This window comes from Eptesicus fuscus, chromosome 15, assembly GCF_027574615.1.
Source record: "Eptesicus fuscus isolate TK198812 chromosome 15, DD_ASM_mEF_20220401, whole genome shotgun sequence".
Classification (NCBI taxonomy): Eukaryota; Metazoa; Chordata; class Mammalia; order Chiroptera; family Vespertilionidae; genus Eptesicus; species Eptesicus fuscus.
Genome location: NC_072487.1, coordinates 55,291,878 through 55,308,427, shown reverse-complemented (window position 1 = coordinate 55,308,427; position 16,550 = coordinate 55,291,878). Strand labels below are relative to the sequence as shown.

At 40.0% G+C, this 16,550-nt stretch overlaps 1 protein-coding gene across 1 annotated transcript in view; it reads left to right on the top strand.

Moving 5' to 3' along the window:
- The window catches only part of GRIN3A (glutamate ionotropic receptor NMDA type subunit 3A), a 151,566-nt gene that overhangs the window by 57,001 nt on the left and 78,015 nt on the right, over positions 1-16,550 (top strand). The window lies entirely within an intron of this gene.

Genomic DNA, 16,550 nt, shown 5'->3' with positions numbered 1-16,550 from the left:
CTGCTCTGCTGGCACTGGAGTCTTCCCGATCGCCTCGGCGACCATCGGAAAGACGCCATGCCATGCTCCTCCACTGGCTCCATGTGCGCAGGGCCTGGTGTCTTCCCGATCACCGTGGCCACAGGCCCTGCTCCTCTGCCGGCTCCGTGTGCGCAGGGCCTGGCGTCTTCCTGATCGCCACGGCGACCATCGGGAAGACGCCAGGCCCTGCTCCTCCGCTGGCTCCATGTGCGCAGGGCCTGGCGTCTTCCCGATCGCTGCAGCAACCAACGGGAAGACGCCAGGCCCTGCTCTTCCACCGGCTCCGTATGTGCAGGGCCTGGCGGCTTCCCACTGCCGCAGCACTAAGGAAGCAACCATGCCCTGCTCTCAGTGCTCTGTTTGCTGGTGGGACAGGCCAGACACTCCAGCAGCAGGGCTGAGGGGACTGGGCGCCGCCATCTTGTGGGTATGGGGCCGCCATTTTGTCGTGGAGTGATGCCTAATTTGCATATTATGCTATTATTAGATAGTATATAAGTATATATATATATATATATATATATATATATATATATATATATTTAAATTTAGGTATATTTCCTCTCTGGTTCCTCAGTCTGGCTCAGAAGCTAAAATGAAAAAGCCCATTTAAATGAAACAATAACCCATTTTATAGAAATGGTTATCATGATCCCCCAAAAGGAGAATATCCTTAAAGGTTACTTTATAAGGGCCTAGATGTTTTTCTGAAGAGGATCACCTATGATCAGAGAAGCCAAATCATAGTGTTACTGGTCTTTCAGAGGAAAAGGCTTAGCTCTAGGCTTGAACCCATTTTTAGGCAATCCTCTTAGAAGAGGGCCTCTGACCATATTGAAAAACACAAGAGAACCTCATAGTGTCTTACCTTTTAGAAAGATATGATGATTTAATGAAAGTTCAGGAGGGCCTAAGCATTTTACATTCAATTTTACAAATGTGGATTGAGCACCTACTATGTGCAAGGCAACATGCTAAATGCCATATATATGGCAGAGTTTTAAGTACAACCTATATACTTCCTAAAGAAGATTGTTAATAAAATGAAAAAATTATTTATTAGGAACCTTTTAATGATAAAATTAGGTGTTCTACCATAATATGATCTTTTCATTTTTCTCATATTGTATTTGAAATTCCACAAGATAAATTCTATGAATATTTTTATTTTATAGATTATGTCCAGATTTAATCTACTGTTTTTGAACTAGTTCATACGCGAGGCTCAGAATTTTATCTACAATAAGAAACATTCACCCTCATAACAAAAACATAAGCAACGTTTTTATTTATAATTCAGAATAGTCATTATTTTTAAAGGACAATTGCAAATAGCAGGCAGGAAAAGCCACTTGTGAAAACTACATTAAGTTATTTAGCATCTTTCTGTCTCATGTACAAGGGAGAGCCCAAGAAAAATGATTCTGTTTGGATCCTAAAAATGTTTAAAAACTACAGGGAGAAATATTTATTGACATGGGTTATAACATATCGCTTAAGGGGTTATTTTATCAAGATCATACTGATCTTTCTGGCTTCTCCAGATTTAATTTATATGTGAGTTATATCTCCTTCCATAAGGATCCCATGGCACTTTGTACATGAAATTATGTACAAATCATCACTGTTTGCCTGTGTATGACTTGTGAGCCAAAATATGAATTTTATTAAGTGGAAATATTACCCAGCTTAGTTTAATACCTAGCATATAGCAATCACTTAATAAGCATTTATTGAAATTGATGCAGAAAGAAGGAGCCCTGGCCGGTTTTTCTCAGTGGTTAGAGTATTGGCCCTTGGACCAAAGGACCATGGGTTCGATTCCCGGTCAAGGGCACCTACCTGAATGGCAGGTTCAATCCCCGGCCCCAAACAGGGTTTGTGCAGGAGGCAACCAATTGATGTATCTCTCTCACATTGATGTTTCTCTCTCTTTCTCTTCCCTTCCCTCCTTCTCTCTCAGTTTCTCTAAAAATTAATGGGGGGAAAATATCCTCAGGTGATGATTAACAATAAATAAATAAATAAATAGATAGATAGATAGAAGGAAAATACATTTTCCATTATGTTTACATCCTACGTCAAATGTAGCTTCAGAAGAAAAACAAGTGGTTGATAGATATATAACATTTTGTCTAAATTAAAAATAGTTGTTTTTTAACTTACCTAGATTCCATCTAGTTTTCTTCTGTTACTTTTTTTTTTTTTAATAAAATGTTAGGTTAGTGAATAATCTTTGTTCTTGTGGCTATTTCCATAAACGATAAAAGCTCTAAAAGAAGATCGTAAGGTTTGGAGCCCGACTGCAATTCAAATGTCTGAGGATCATGACAGTATTCTCACCTCCAGGGATGTGTTTGAGAATGAGCTCAGAGAACTTCAGGAAGTATGCCCAGGACTTCCTAAATGCCTTGGGAATGCCATCACGTTTCAGGGTGATCAGGAAAGGTCAAGGGAAGTGGGCACAACCCTGGATAAAGTCTGCCTTAAGCTATAAAACATCTGTGGATTTTTCATCATTCTTTCTTAGGTTGCCGAAATCAAGTCTTTTCTAAAGTCACATCTGCATGCAGTGATTTTCTTAATTGTCCCCAGATTTTGTGACGTTGACCCCCGCTTCCTAGCTGCGTAATGAAAGCCCTGGGGATAATGAGCCATGAAGAGCAAGTGTCAGAGTTACGCAAGCTTTCATTTCTCACGCAGTCATTTTCAGTTTGGGCTGACAGAATTGTTAACGTTTTTAAATGTTAATGAAATCACCAAAAGCATGGCTTTTCCAGCATAGCCTTTTTAGACTAGAAAAATCACTTCTCATGGCAGACTACATAGATATAATTACAGGTCTAAAGGGTTTTACTCCTCCTGGGTCTCCACAGGCCAGAGCAAATGTCCATCACAACTAAACATAGATAAAACCACTTGGGGGTTCGGGGGGTGGGGGACTGTATTCTTAACATGATCTTTAACAATTTATTTGCAAGTTGCTTTATTAAATGTTAACAATTTAAAGCGATGAAATCGGATACATTGTTTGGTAATGGTTTCATAAATATGTATGCATGGATGTTTGGGGCAGCCAATGAGTATTTGTTGAACTAGGGTGAGGAAGACAAAATGAAGCCTTGCCTGCTGCCATTTTGGAGCTGACAGCCTAGCTCATGAGGTTGAAAAGTAACTAAATGGTTATAAAACAAAGGATACGTGATTCTTAAAAATAGAGGTATGTTAAGATACACAGAGGAGGAAGTAATTAACTCTTCTCTGAGGCTTGGTGATGAGGGAGAAACACTGTTTGGAGCAAATTCACAGACAATGCAAAATCACCGAGACCCGAAAGAGAAATTGAGTACAGTTGGAGCATACATTGCATATGAAGAGGGTTTGATGTGATTTTGGAAAAGTAGTTAATTTGATAGCATGCCACACAGGGCTTTTACGCCAAGCTAAAGAATTTGAATTTTATATGCATACTGGATATCACTTGAAAAGCAGAACATTAACCATGACATATTATAAAATCATAATCCTGTAACAAATTAATCAAATGCAGTAATATAGCATGAAAACCTTGCAAGTCATTTTAAAAAAACTATTAGGATATAAATTTCTGTATATCTGAAAATTGGTTTTAACCTTGCCCATATTTATTGCTTTATTGCATTTGAAACACAAGACTCTGGTGAAAATGAATAGGATTTGGGGGACTTACCTGCTGATCCTAGGATTAGGATTTGCCCATGTTTACCTGAAAATCTGGGTCCTAATGAATCTATTATTCCTGGGTTATGCACAGCCTGGTCAAAGGCAATTAAACTTTAAGAATGCCAAGAGTCTCCACACTGATACACACCTTGTTCCCCTTGGTCTAAGAAGCCCCTGATTCTTTGGCTAATTAATCATAGTCCTGATAGTTATTCTAGTTTCTATGTAGAAAGAATATGGAATCTTGCCTTTTTAAAAAAACATATTTATTATTATTGATTTCAGAGAGAGGAAGGGAAAGAGAGAGGGAGAGAGAAACATCAGTGATGAGAGAGTATCATTTATTGGCTGCCTCCTACACTGCCCCTACCCCGGCATGTTCCCCAACAGGGAATTGAACCGTGACCTCCTAGTTCAGGGGTTGATACTCAACCAGTGAGCCACACCAGCCGGTCTTGCCTTCCTTCTTTGAACAGGTTCTATAGTTCAGTTCTGTATTAAGTAGGTAATGATTAACTTATTCATTCACAAACATTTGTTGAAGCTTACATAGATGAGGCTAGGCCCTTGGCTAATGCAGGAGACACAAAGAATAGAAGACTGAAACTCTGCTGTCAGGAAACTTACAACCTTCTTTATTTATTTTCCAACCAGGAGAGAACATGCTCCTCCTATTATCTATAACTTTTATCCTCCCCCCCCCCCGCTCCCCCCACCTAGCTGCTTGGTGATTATTCTTCATTGGGACAACACCCGCTCTATAGTGATTATCCTTCGGCATTAGCTGGCATTGTTAGGCCCCCTCCACAGTTGGCCTTAAAAAATGGCCCAACATGCTAGAGACTCTTTCTCCTCCAAGCTATGTTCATTTTTATGCTTATATGGTCAAGCAGTACCAAGATTCACTGGATTTTCATTAATAATCAATGTTGCTTTGTTTATTGATTCTGCACATACTATTCAGAACCTATTATGTGCCAGGTATTGTCAGGCACTAAGAAGCTCCAGAAAGAAACAAGACTAAAACAAATACCCATTCCAAAACCACAAGGGTATAACTTGATGATGGTCCCCATTTTATTCCTGGATATTAGGAGAGCTCCAGGGGAACCTGAGGCTGCTTGATGTGATTCTGATTGGGGGTATTTCCATCCACCTTTACAATCATTTGCTGGCATTGTGACCCCGCCGAAATTGTCTAATCTCTGTGAAGCTTTAATTTCCTGAAATGTAAGGCTCCCTACTTTGCCTAAGATCATTCAGCGAGAGTACGTTATCAGGCGAGATTTAAATCTGTTCATCTAAATCCAAGTTCCAGGCTCGCTCAGAATTAATATAAACTTTCCTTAATTGGGATCTCATTGCTTTATATTATTTCATCCAAAAGCTATATAAATCAGGAGGCAGGATTACCCATGTGTAGGCATTCTTGTCCTAAGGACCTCTATTGAGCCAAACTGGTTAGCCTATATGTTTGACAGGTACTGAAAAGAAATGCATTTGCATTGAACATGTAAGCCAGGGTTTGAGTACTGGTAACACTGGTTCCTTGGATCCCCAAGGAGAACCCATTGCTATGGCTGACCTACTTTGTCCAGCTGTTACTCCTACATACCTTCTCTGCCGGGGCTACTGAAGAGTCAGTACCTCTAGAAAACACAAGTGTTGGTGTTATGAATCTTAGGGACCAACCCTTAAGATCTGTTTCCAGATATTTTCATATGAACTCCTATCACTGGACTAATTTGGCTTTAATCCTTTGAATTTGCCCTTCCTTCTCCATCACTTAAGTCATATCAAGAGCTGAGTCTGAAATTGGAATGTTTCTAACTTAGGAGAGCTTCCAAGCTTTTATTTGCCTGAAAGGTAATTATGTTCTCTGTTGACTTTTTTACTTTGTGTGCATCTACTGTAAAATTTGGGGAGGAAAAAAAGAAAAAAATTGGAAATATGTCAAAGGGAGGTATGAAGATATAGTTGGGCAGTACTGCAGCTCTACCATGAGTTCCAGATCTGTCTCTTGGGCTCACTTCAATCTGTAGACCCTGTAACTCTTCACATGGATGCTTGACTGGTAAATACTGCATAATGTCCCGTTGCCAGGGCTATGCTAAGGGAAGGGATGTCAGCACCTGGGCTAGTGCTGGGGCCAAATCTAGAGAGCTAGGATGAATGAAGTTGGAGTTTTCCACAAAGCAACCAGGAGCAGTCCAAGGGGTGGTCATAGACCACAGTTGTGTGGAAGAGTGGAGGTTCATACCAAAAAACAAAGGGAAAGGAAAACAACCTAAGAGCATGGAACAGAACTAACTACCATGTGGGAGAAAAACAGAAAAATAGCTCCAGCTTGCCACTGTGCCACATGAAAACAGAAAGAAGAGACTGTGTGCCCATGTGTCTGATCTAGACATAGTGACCCCCTCACATACACCAATAGTAACACAGCTGAAATTTTAGATTAAAATATGACCCAATCACATAGATTAGTATTTTTCTCCCCTTGGGAAAAAAGTTAAGAAAAACCAGTCTCCTACCCCTTTCTTTCACTTGTAAGTAACTGATTTTTGCAGATATTGGAAAAACAGAACCAAATGTTTCATATATATATGTACATATGTACATTTAATGTGTTATTAAATTACTGTTGTCCATTAACTGATAAAAAGCCATTTTAAAAGATGAACTTTGTAAGTTGCTTTAATAGATAATGCAATCAATGATTACAATTGTGGGGCCCTTTGCTCTGAAGATTGAAATTTAATAATTTCTATTTCCAATTAAATTCCTTATCATTGGAGAGATTTTCCAATGAACTACTTTCTATTATTGATACTATCCATTCATTATTCAGGGGGAAATGAATTGGAGTTGTAATGCTTGGAACAATCTATAATTGCAAATACAAATATTTCCTAGTAGGCAGAGCCCTGTTCTTCTGGCAAAGTGACGAAGAGGTCTCTTTAAGAGATGCATGTCTGATTTGTGCTGAAGACATGTGTTCAACTGCATTTACCCCACAGGTATTATCGAGCAGCTACTCTGGCCAAGCCCTGTATGTTGCCTAAGATCTAAAGATGACTCAGATCGGCACTTAGATGACCGTCTCTTTTGACTTGATAGTCTGCAGTGTTAGGAAACAGAGCAGTGGGAAAGGGAGGGTTTGTTCATTCCTAACAGCAATTTTGTGGAAGAGATTGCTCTCAAAACATGGAGAATGTCAAAATCCATGCCTTTGAGAATCTAACAGTCTAAAAATTTGAAGATGGATTTAATTGGCTGCCAAATATTTATATGATAGAGGATTAAGCAGGATTCAAGAAGACAGTTGAGTCATTTTACACTCAGCTCAAGAAATCATCTACATTTAATGTTTGATTTGGGGAGCTGTCCCATGTACAGAGAACAAAATCAAAGCAATGCCCTTTGACAGAATTGGACCATCGGAGAGCTCTGCAGCTAAGAAGGCAATTCATGTGATCATAAAAGGGAGGCAGATACCACAGGGGTCTGCTTCAGTGAAAGATGCCACAGAGTAAAACTGAACTAGTAACAGCTTGTCATACAAATAGACAATGGTTCTCCAGGGCCATAAAAAAGGAAAGATGGCAAAAGAGACATTGAAAAACATGAAGGGCAGTAAATGCATGGACCTCAGAGGGGAGGGGGAGGGGGCCTAGAGTGGCAACAACAAAAAAATACTTAATTATAGATAGTCAACCGCTGATTTAAGACAAGATCTCTTCCTAACAGGACAGAATATTGGTACAAAGTCCACCAAAGTGAAGAGAAGGGGGGAAAGAAAGAGAAGATAATATTCAGAAAAAAATAAAAATAAAATCTAACAAAGAACATTAAAGGAATAATGAGATAACCATCGATTAACCCACATGCCAGAAACTGAGAGAATACTGGAGGGAGGGGAGATAATCTACAGCCTGAGGAAGAGACACAACGTGAGAATAATTCCTGGAATAAAAGGGATTAGAAAAAAGTCTTGAAAAATTAAGAAAAATCACGGATTAAAGACAAAAATATATATAAATAGGTGATAATTCAGACAACTGGAGGTCTATGGAGGTTGTGAATTGGGTGTACGTTTTCTGAAAGACATGAGATTATCCAAAGAATAGTTTGAGGCTCCTCAGTGATAAAGAAGAGAAAGCAACAATATAAGTGTGAGCTTGTGTTAAATGCAATCTACACTAATAAAAGAGAAAGATGCAAATTGACCGTACCTCCGCGATGCCCACCAGCCAATCAGGAGTGAGTATGCAAATTAACCCAACAAAGATGGCAGGTTAATTTGTATACACAGGTACAGAGCGAAGACTGAAGGCACCAGCCCTAGTGAAGACTGAAGAGTCTTGGCTTCTCTACTGTGGCCAAGCGGAGAAGCCAAGCCTCGCTTCGGCTGGAGCAGAGAAGCCAAGCCTCACTGTGGCTGGAGCAGAGAAGCCTAGCCTTGAGGCTTGGCTTCTCTGCTGCAGCCGGAGTGAAGGCCTGGGTCCTGGGTGCCAGAGGAAAACCGGTGCCGGCAGCCAGGGGAAGGAAGGCCTATTGCATGAATCTTCATGCAACGGGCCTCTAGTAGTGTAGAACTGTGGAAGATGTGAGGTTTGGGTTGGAAGATTTGTTACATGATGCAGATATGAATCATATGAAGAAAAGATGGGATTTCTGAACATCTATTGAGCTCTTCCCAACTCTCCATCATGGGAAACTTTGGGAATAGTCCTTTGTTTTATACTGAAAGGACTTTATTGAGTTTTTCTACAGTCAATAGATCTGGAACTAAATTAAATGTGAACAAGAAAAACATATTTAGATTCTGTGCCTAGGAGCAAGTAAGCCTGACAAGAATTACTAGTATGTTGTGCTGATGAGGGGAAGGTAGGGGAGTTGCGGAGAATGTCACTAACAACAACATAGCCAAAGATTTCTAATCAGGCAAAGGCAAAAAACCCCACACAATTAAAGTTCTCACAGGCTAAAAAATTGTATAGAGTTTTATGGAAGATGAACAAATCTCTCACTCCTCAGGGGGAAAATATTAAAAATGATGAGTTGATCATGGGAAAAGAAAATCAGCTCATTTTTCAAGAAATAAAAGAATGAGAGTACAGATTTTTTTAATAATACAAAGAAAGTTCCCAAAGGGAAAAATAAATTTTAAGGCTTTACAGAGCAAAATAGATATTCCCATGTACACATATGATTAATAGAAGGCAACAATATAGGAAAAGAGCAAAGATAGGAGGGCAACTTAATAAGAGATAAACAACAAATGATAGAAGCAGATATACAAAGAGACAAGTTTGTGAGTGAAAAAGATTAAAGTAGAAATAAATATACGACCTAAAAATAACTGGGTCTAAAAAGACACATGAAGATGATGGTACATTTAAAGACAAAAAGGCAGATTCAAATGTCTCCAAAATAAACACTAGAAACAAAATTATAGAACTAGTTCAAAAGCAATAAAAGATACAAATTTATAATAAATATAAAAACATAATATTAGTAAAACTTCATATACTGAATAAAATAGAAGAAAAATCAGGAAACAACACGCCTTAAAATCTTTAGGAACATGATGTTTGTACATTTAACTTTAATAAATTTTAGCAAATTTAGAGTTGGGAAGAAATCCCTAGATATTCAGATATCAGTAAAATGTAATGTGAGTAAATTTAGTAGCTAGTACATTTTAGCAAGTTTCAAAAAGTAAAAATAGGGCATGAATAATGTAGTTAATCAGATAAGGGAAGGTAACTGCTGCAGTTAATGTTCTATTGTTAAAGTATCTATGAACACAAACATGTCCTCATCTGAAAAAAACTAGAAGTGGGAGAAGACCTAGAAAGAAGGGATCAAGACAAAAATCCTTAAGTTAGTACAAATGATATATGTGGCTCTATAGCAACTCATTCCTAGGAAAACATCATTTGCCAAAACTGACTCAGAGAAATAAATGGAAAGCCTAATTTGGGTTTTTGAAACAGCCTCCTAACTGGTCTTTCTGCTTCTGCTCTTGTCTTTCTTTAGTTTACTCTCAGCACAGCACTGTGATGATCCTGTTAAAATGTTAAGTCATATCGCTTCTCTGCTCCATACCCACCAGTGGCTTTCCATCACATGTAGAGAAAAACAAAGTCCTTACAAAATTCTATTTTTCCCAACTCCCTTCCTTATACTAGTAGGTTTTCTCTGACATCATCTTCAACTCTCCTGCCTTTCACTTCCCTAGCTGCTCCTCAAACATACCAGGCACAATCCCACTTCAAGGACACTGGACTTGTTACTCCCTATACAGAAAATGCCCTTTTTATTCAGATATCCTCCTGGTTGAGAAAGTGATTAAAAATGGGGGGGAAAATCCCTTTATTCAGTTCTTTACTCAAATATCACCTTCTTGGAAAGGTCTTTTTTGACCTTTCTGATCTAAAATTTCACCCCACTACCACCAACCCTGACACATCTTATTACCTAACGCTGCTTTATTTTTCCTCCTTTGCACTTAGCAGTATCTAATGTCTCATACACATTACCTATGTATAATATTTATTCTGTCTCCTTCAATAGAATACAAGTTGCATTGATTTTTGTTTATTTTGTTCACTACTATATCCCCCAGCACTTAGAACAGTGCCTAGCACATAGTGAATATTATCCTATATAATAAAAGGCTAATATGCAAATCGACCAAATGGTGAAACAACCGGTCACTATGACACATACTGACCACCAGGGGGCAGACGCTCAACGCAGGAGATGCCCCCTGGTGACCCTCATGGCTGCTAAGTGCACCTCTCCCACCTCCGCAGCAGCGTTAAGGATCCTGACTGCCGGCTTAGGCCTTCTCCGAGCAGGCTTAGGGAGTGGGCCTAAGCCATCAGTTGGACATCCCCAAGGGCTCCCAAACTGCGCGAAAGGGCTCAGGCTGGGCTGAGGGACCCCCTCCACGCCCCCACCACCACCCCGAGTGCAGGAATTTCATGCACCTGGCCTCTAGTTAAATGAATAAATGATTGAATGGATGATGTGTTGTTTTGTTAACATCTTTATTCACTTGTTTTAATGAATAAAAAAATTCTTTAATTAGTACATCAAGTTTTGTGTGCAAATGTGGCTTTTAAAATATATCTTAAACACATTCACCACTGATCTTGTTTATACTGTGAACTGCCTCAAAAATATTTTTACATAATTTGCAAAGTGCAAATTTTACCTCAGCTCCTATATAAATCAACATGTATTCTTAGTGCCATAATTGAGAATTTTTATTAAAGTAATAAGTTACCACATTGCAAATGAACTAATAAGCTACATTCTTTTGAGTGGAATGGTGCAATAAACAGTTCTAAACCAGGTTCTCACTTATACAGTGAGACCCAAGCCCTTGTCATACTGTGACAAAGCTACTGAAATATTCTTCTAAGTGGTTACCCAGTCGCCATCTCTTCCTTCTTAAACATACGTTTCATTCTCAGATCAGTCTTACTAAGGCAGATCTCTGGTTATATGAAGCTCAAAAGTCCTCAGAGCTCCAATCAGCTCATTGCGCTTACCACCTCCTTACCTTTCCTTATAACCCTCCTGGATCTGAAAGATTATTTAGAATTCATATCTAGGCTGGAGCAGCACTGTGGTCAGCACATAGTGTGGTGTTGTTATTGGTTCTTGTGACTCAGGCTCTAAATTTCTATTTTAAAAAATTAAGATTACTTTTCCCCTTTTTTATACCGACATTGCTCTATGGGTTTACACAGAGCTGATATTCAACAAAACACTCCAGATCTTATTTATATGACCTTCCTTCAGGCCGAGTTTCACACATTCTTAGTATGGTTTGTGAACTAAACGCAACCATCTGCAATTGGCCCTTTTTATTTTATTTTTTGTTAATCCTCACCCAAACATTTTTTTTTAGAGGGATGGAGCATACACCCAAGATATGTAACCTTGACCAGAATTGAACCCTGGACCCTTCAGTCCAAGAGCCGACACTCTGTCCACTGAGCCAGACTGGCTAGGGCTTTGGCCCTTTTTAAATCACTACTTTTCTTTTTGAAATTATGTGTCTCTTGATTGTGCCATCTTCTCTCCACTTCTACTGCTATTATCATAGCCCCTCGTTACCTTAAGCCCCTGTGGGGAAAAGCAGAGAGGGAAGAAAAGAGGAAGCAAGAGGGAAAAGGAACATTATTCCTCACATCTGAAACTATCTCAGCCCACTCCTCCTTCCAAACCATTTCCTATGTAGCTAGGGGGAGAAATCTTTCTAAAATCAAATCCGATGACCACTACCTTCCCCAGGTAAAATTCCCTCAATGGCTGTCCATTACCTTCATGGTGGCCTCAGACCTTTTGTAGTTCATGTCCCACCCACATCTCCAGCCTTATTCCTCGCTGCTTATCATCCCGAGGCTCGCCCTCTGTCTCTGGCTTTGCACACACTGTCTCCCTGTGTTGACAGCCTCAGTCCCCAGCTTTTCTTCCTGTCTAACTGTAGTTCCTTCTTGAAGACTCAGCGCTGGCACTTCTTCCTCTAAGAAGCCTTCCTTGTCACTCCTAGAGTACACTGGGCAAGTGCCCTGCTCTCTGTGCCAGTAGCACCCAGGTTTACCTCTATCATGACGCACATACATTGGTTTAGAATTGCCTGTTCGCTTTGCTTTCTCCTCATGCCCAGACTGTTTGTGAACGGGTGTGTCTTCCTCTCTATAACTCTAGTGTTAAGAACAGTTGCCTGGTGTTCGTTTCAGTTTTTCTTGCCAATAAAATTTTTCCTGATTTTTCTTTGTTCATCCAAGAAGAAACACGAGCAAGATCAAAATGAACATGGTAGAATTTGATTTAAACAAAACTAGGACATCAGTCTTTTAATCTTTTTTTTTATATTTTTTATTTTTTTAAATTTCTTTATTGATTAAGGTATCACATATTTGTCCTCATCCCCCCATTCCCATCCCACTCCCCTCCCCACACATGCCCCCACCCCCCTGTTGTCCATGACCACTGGTTAGGCTCATATGCTTGCACACAAGTCCTTTGGTTGATCTCTCCCCTTTACCCCCACCCTTCCCTACCCTCCCTCTGAGGCCCGACAGTCTGATCCATGCCTCCTTGTTTCTGGGTCTGTTCTTGTTCATCAGTCTATGTTGTTCATTATTTCCCCTAGATGAGTTAGAAATACACTTATAAGAACCAAAAATGAGACAAGCAATAATGGTTATGGTGACAGGCAAATGAATCAGTCTGTAGTGAGTTTCTTTCTGGGCCAACAGTTCTTTTGAGACCCAATTTCAATGTCTAACAGTTCCTTATGTGTACACGTCAGCACTGACATTACAGTTCTAGATGGTGGACAAATGGTGGTAATGCAGGTCCGACTCTCTCTGGTTTGGTCCTGGGCAACCTGCAGTGATGCACAGCTGCTAACTGCTAGTATGGGAAGGCCACGTCAGCGTCTTCCGTCTCTGGACTGCTTCTCTTCTGTCTTCATGGCTGGAGTAGTCCTGTCGATTCCTCTCTGTTGCTGGAATCCACATGGTCTCGGAGTTGTTTTCTGAAAATATACAAACATATTCTCGACCAAAAGTTAATAAAGGAATATTTTCTATAATTTTGACTTGGGATCCTATTTCATTTTTTGCCCAAATGATTTTCCTCTGGCTTGTAATGAACCTAAAACAGTAATATTATAGTGCAAAAAATTAAAATTTAAAAGCCACCAAGACTACATTATAAAATTTTCAAAAGCCTCCTAACATTTAAATCAAAAAAGGAAAGGATAGTAGAGGAATATCATGTAAGGAAAAATATCCTGTAAGTAAATTACATCTAGATAATTAATACTTTAGAAAATTAATTGTAAGGCTAAAAGCAAGACACCCATGAAAAACACACAAGTTGACAAAACAAGCCTTTTAATCTTTTAATTATCATAGTGAGCATTGAAAACCTACCTCACATTATCATTACAATACAAAGAGTGTGACCTGTGACTATTAAAGCTATCAATGAGATCATTTTAATTTTCCTTTACCATCAAACAGAAAATAAAATAAACAGAAATCCTATCTAATAAAAGGGTAATATGCAAATTGACCATCACTCCAACACACAAGATGACCACCCCCAGGTGGACACAAGATGGCCGCCACAAGATGGCCAGCAGGGGAGGGCAGTTGTGGGTGATCAGGCCAGCAGGGGAGGGCAGTTGTGGGTGATCAGGCTGGCAGGGGAGGTCAGTTGGGGGTGACCAGGCCTGCAGGGGAGGGTAATTGGGGGTACCAGGCCTGCAGGGGAGGGTAGTTGGGGGTACCAGGCCTGTAGGGAAGGGTAGTTGGGGGTGACCAGGCTGGCAGGGGAGGGCAATTAGGGGCAACTAGGCTGGCAGGGGAGGGCAATTAGGGGCAACCAGGCCAGCAGGGAAGTGGTTAGGGGGTGATCAGGCTGGCAGGCAGAAGTGGTTAGGGGTAATCAGGCAGGCAGGCAGGCAGGCGATTGGGAGCCAGCAGTCCTGGATTGTGAGAGGGATGTCCGACTGCCCATTTAGGCCCGATCCCCTGAGAGGTCCCAGATTGGAGAGGGTGCTGGCTAGGCTGAGGGACATCTCCCCCCTAGTGCACAAATTTCGTGCACTGGGCCTCTAGTAATGTCATAAATGGGCATTCTCTGAGACCCCATTTCTTGGTGCCAATTGCATAGTGAAACTAGCACTGTGGTCTGGGGAAACTAAAGACATTTCTATCCTGATTGGTTTGCTTTCCTGTGACAAATGAATACATCATAGACAACTGAGCACTGTCCATCAACCATGGCCGTCTTCAGTGTCATTGTCACTGATAAGGAGGAATTGTTTTACTGGAATGACGGGGTTATGTAATCTCTGAAAGATTTCTAATGGCTTCTTAGTGCCTTCTTTCCTGAGATAACTTAAGTATATATTTATTCATTGGTAGTCTTTCAAGGGCCCATCCAGTTGAAAATCTATAATCATTAAGCCCCAATATTCTTAAAATAATGAAGGGCTCCTCTTTCTACAACTTTAACTTTACTTTCCCAACCACTAAAGTAACCAAATGAAATTAACCTATTTATTACTAACCACTTTATCATCCCGAGGCTCGCCCTCTCTGTCTCTGGAGTGACACCTCCCAGTGTACTCTAGGAGTGACAAGGAAGGCTTCTTAGAGAAAGAAGTGCCAGCGCTCAGTCTTCCCTAGGCTATGTCAGCAAGAGCAGCAAGAGTGTGTGTGGTGTGTGTGTGTTTCTTAGCAAATCTAAAAGTAGGTTGCTCATCAGAAACACAAATGTAGTCATCCTTTCCTTATGGTACCTAGATAATTATCAATTGATTAATCTGTATATTTTAATGACTTAGATCCCTACTTCTCTAAAGAAGCAGAAAAACGTTTTAAATTCTAAGATAACTGAGACTTCATTACTTGTTGCAAAATAGAACTCATTTTAAGTGGTTAAATCCCACTGGGGAGTGCTAACATGAATAATTACCATTACATGCAATCTACCAAAATGAGTAGTTTCACCATTGCATTTAGTGATAGTACCATCTTCAAATATGATTTACATTTATATCTCTAATGAAAATTAGTACATTCTTCACACTTTCTGATTTCTCTATCTCCCTTCTGTGGCAGCATAACTTCTTACTGCTTGTATTTGCATTTGTAAATTACAGGGTAATGTTTGTGGCAGGCAGTGGATTAATGTTTCTTGCTGAGAGCCTAGACTTGTAATATCTGAATTCCTCAAAATAATATTTTATGGTACAGTCCACATTTCACTTTAATTCCTTTTCATTTGAAATGTGTTTTGAGTACCCTCTATGAGTTTATCATAATGTAGAATTTTGTGTCTCCCACCTGAAAAATTATACTAAAAGACAGGAAAGTGACCTGGGGGACAGCCATGGTCAAAAAAACTTGAATGACACAAAAATATTGCTACTATATCTGGAATATTTGTTACATGTCATGAGGTGGGGTATGTTCTTTATGTGCCTTATTTCCAACCCTTGTCATGGAGGAAGTATTAGCTTACCCATTTTGCTGATTATGAAGGTTAGAATTCGGTAAGTTGTCCAAGAACAATGCTAGAAGGTGGCTGGACTAATATTCACAGAGGTGTGTCTGATGTCAAAGTCTGGGCTTCCATTCTGACACTAGGCCACAAGTAAGAGTACATAGGTGCCACAAGCTTTCATGTTACCTCTATTGTCTTATCTTCCTAGACTCTAGAGCAGTGGTTCTCAACCTTTCTAATGCTGCGACCCTTTAATACAGTTCCTCATGTTGTGGTGACCCCCAACCATAAAATTATTTTCGTTGCTACTTCATAACTGTAATTTTGCTACTGTTATGAATCGTAATGTAAATATCTGTGTTTTCCGATGGTCTTAGGTGACCCTGCTAGCGGTTCTCCGAACCACTGCTCTAGAGAGACAAAGCATTTTCCTGTCCCACCCACGTCAAAACATATATATACTGACAGAGCCCTGGTTAGCAGAGTTAGGAATCAGTGTATCATTCAGTTCATAATTTTCCTCCCTTTGACTTCTGGCAGAAGCTCTTTCTAAGCCAGAGCCAATTGTTATTCTCTAATGACTTAGAGGGAGGATAGCCTGAGGCTTCCCAGACAACTGCAGAGCTATTTATCATCTTTTTGTTTGTCCCCTGGACAATAGCCCACATGCAGCTTTAACTGGTCTCAGGGGGGAAGATATGTTGATTGTTTTCGCTCTACCAAGAAAAAACACTGGTAACAAGATTTGTCAGCTTTCTAGAAGTATGAATACAATT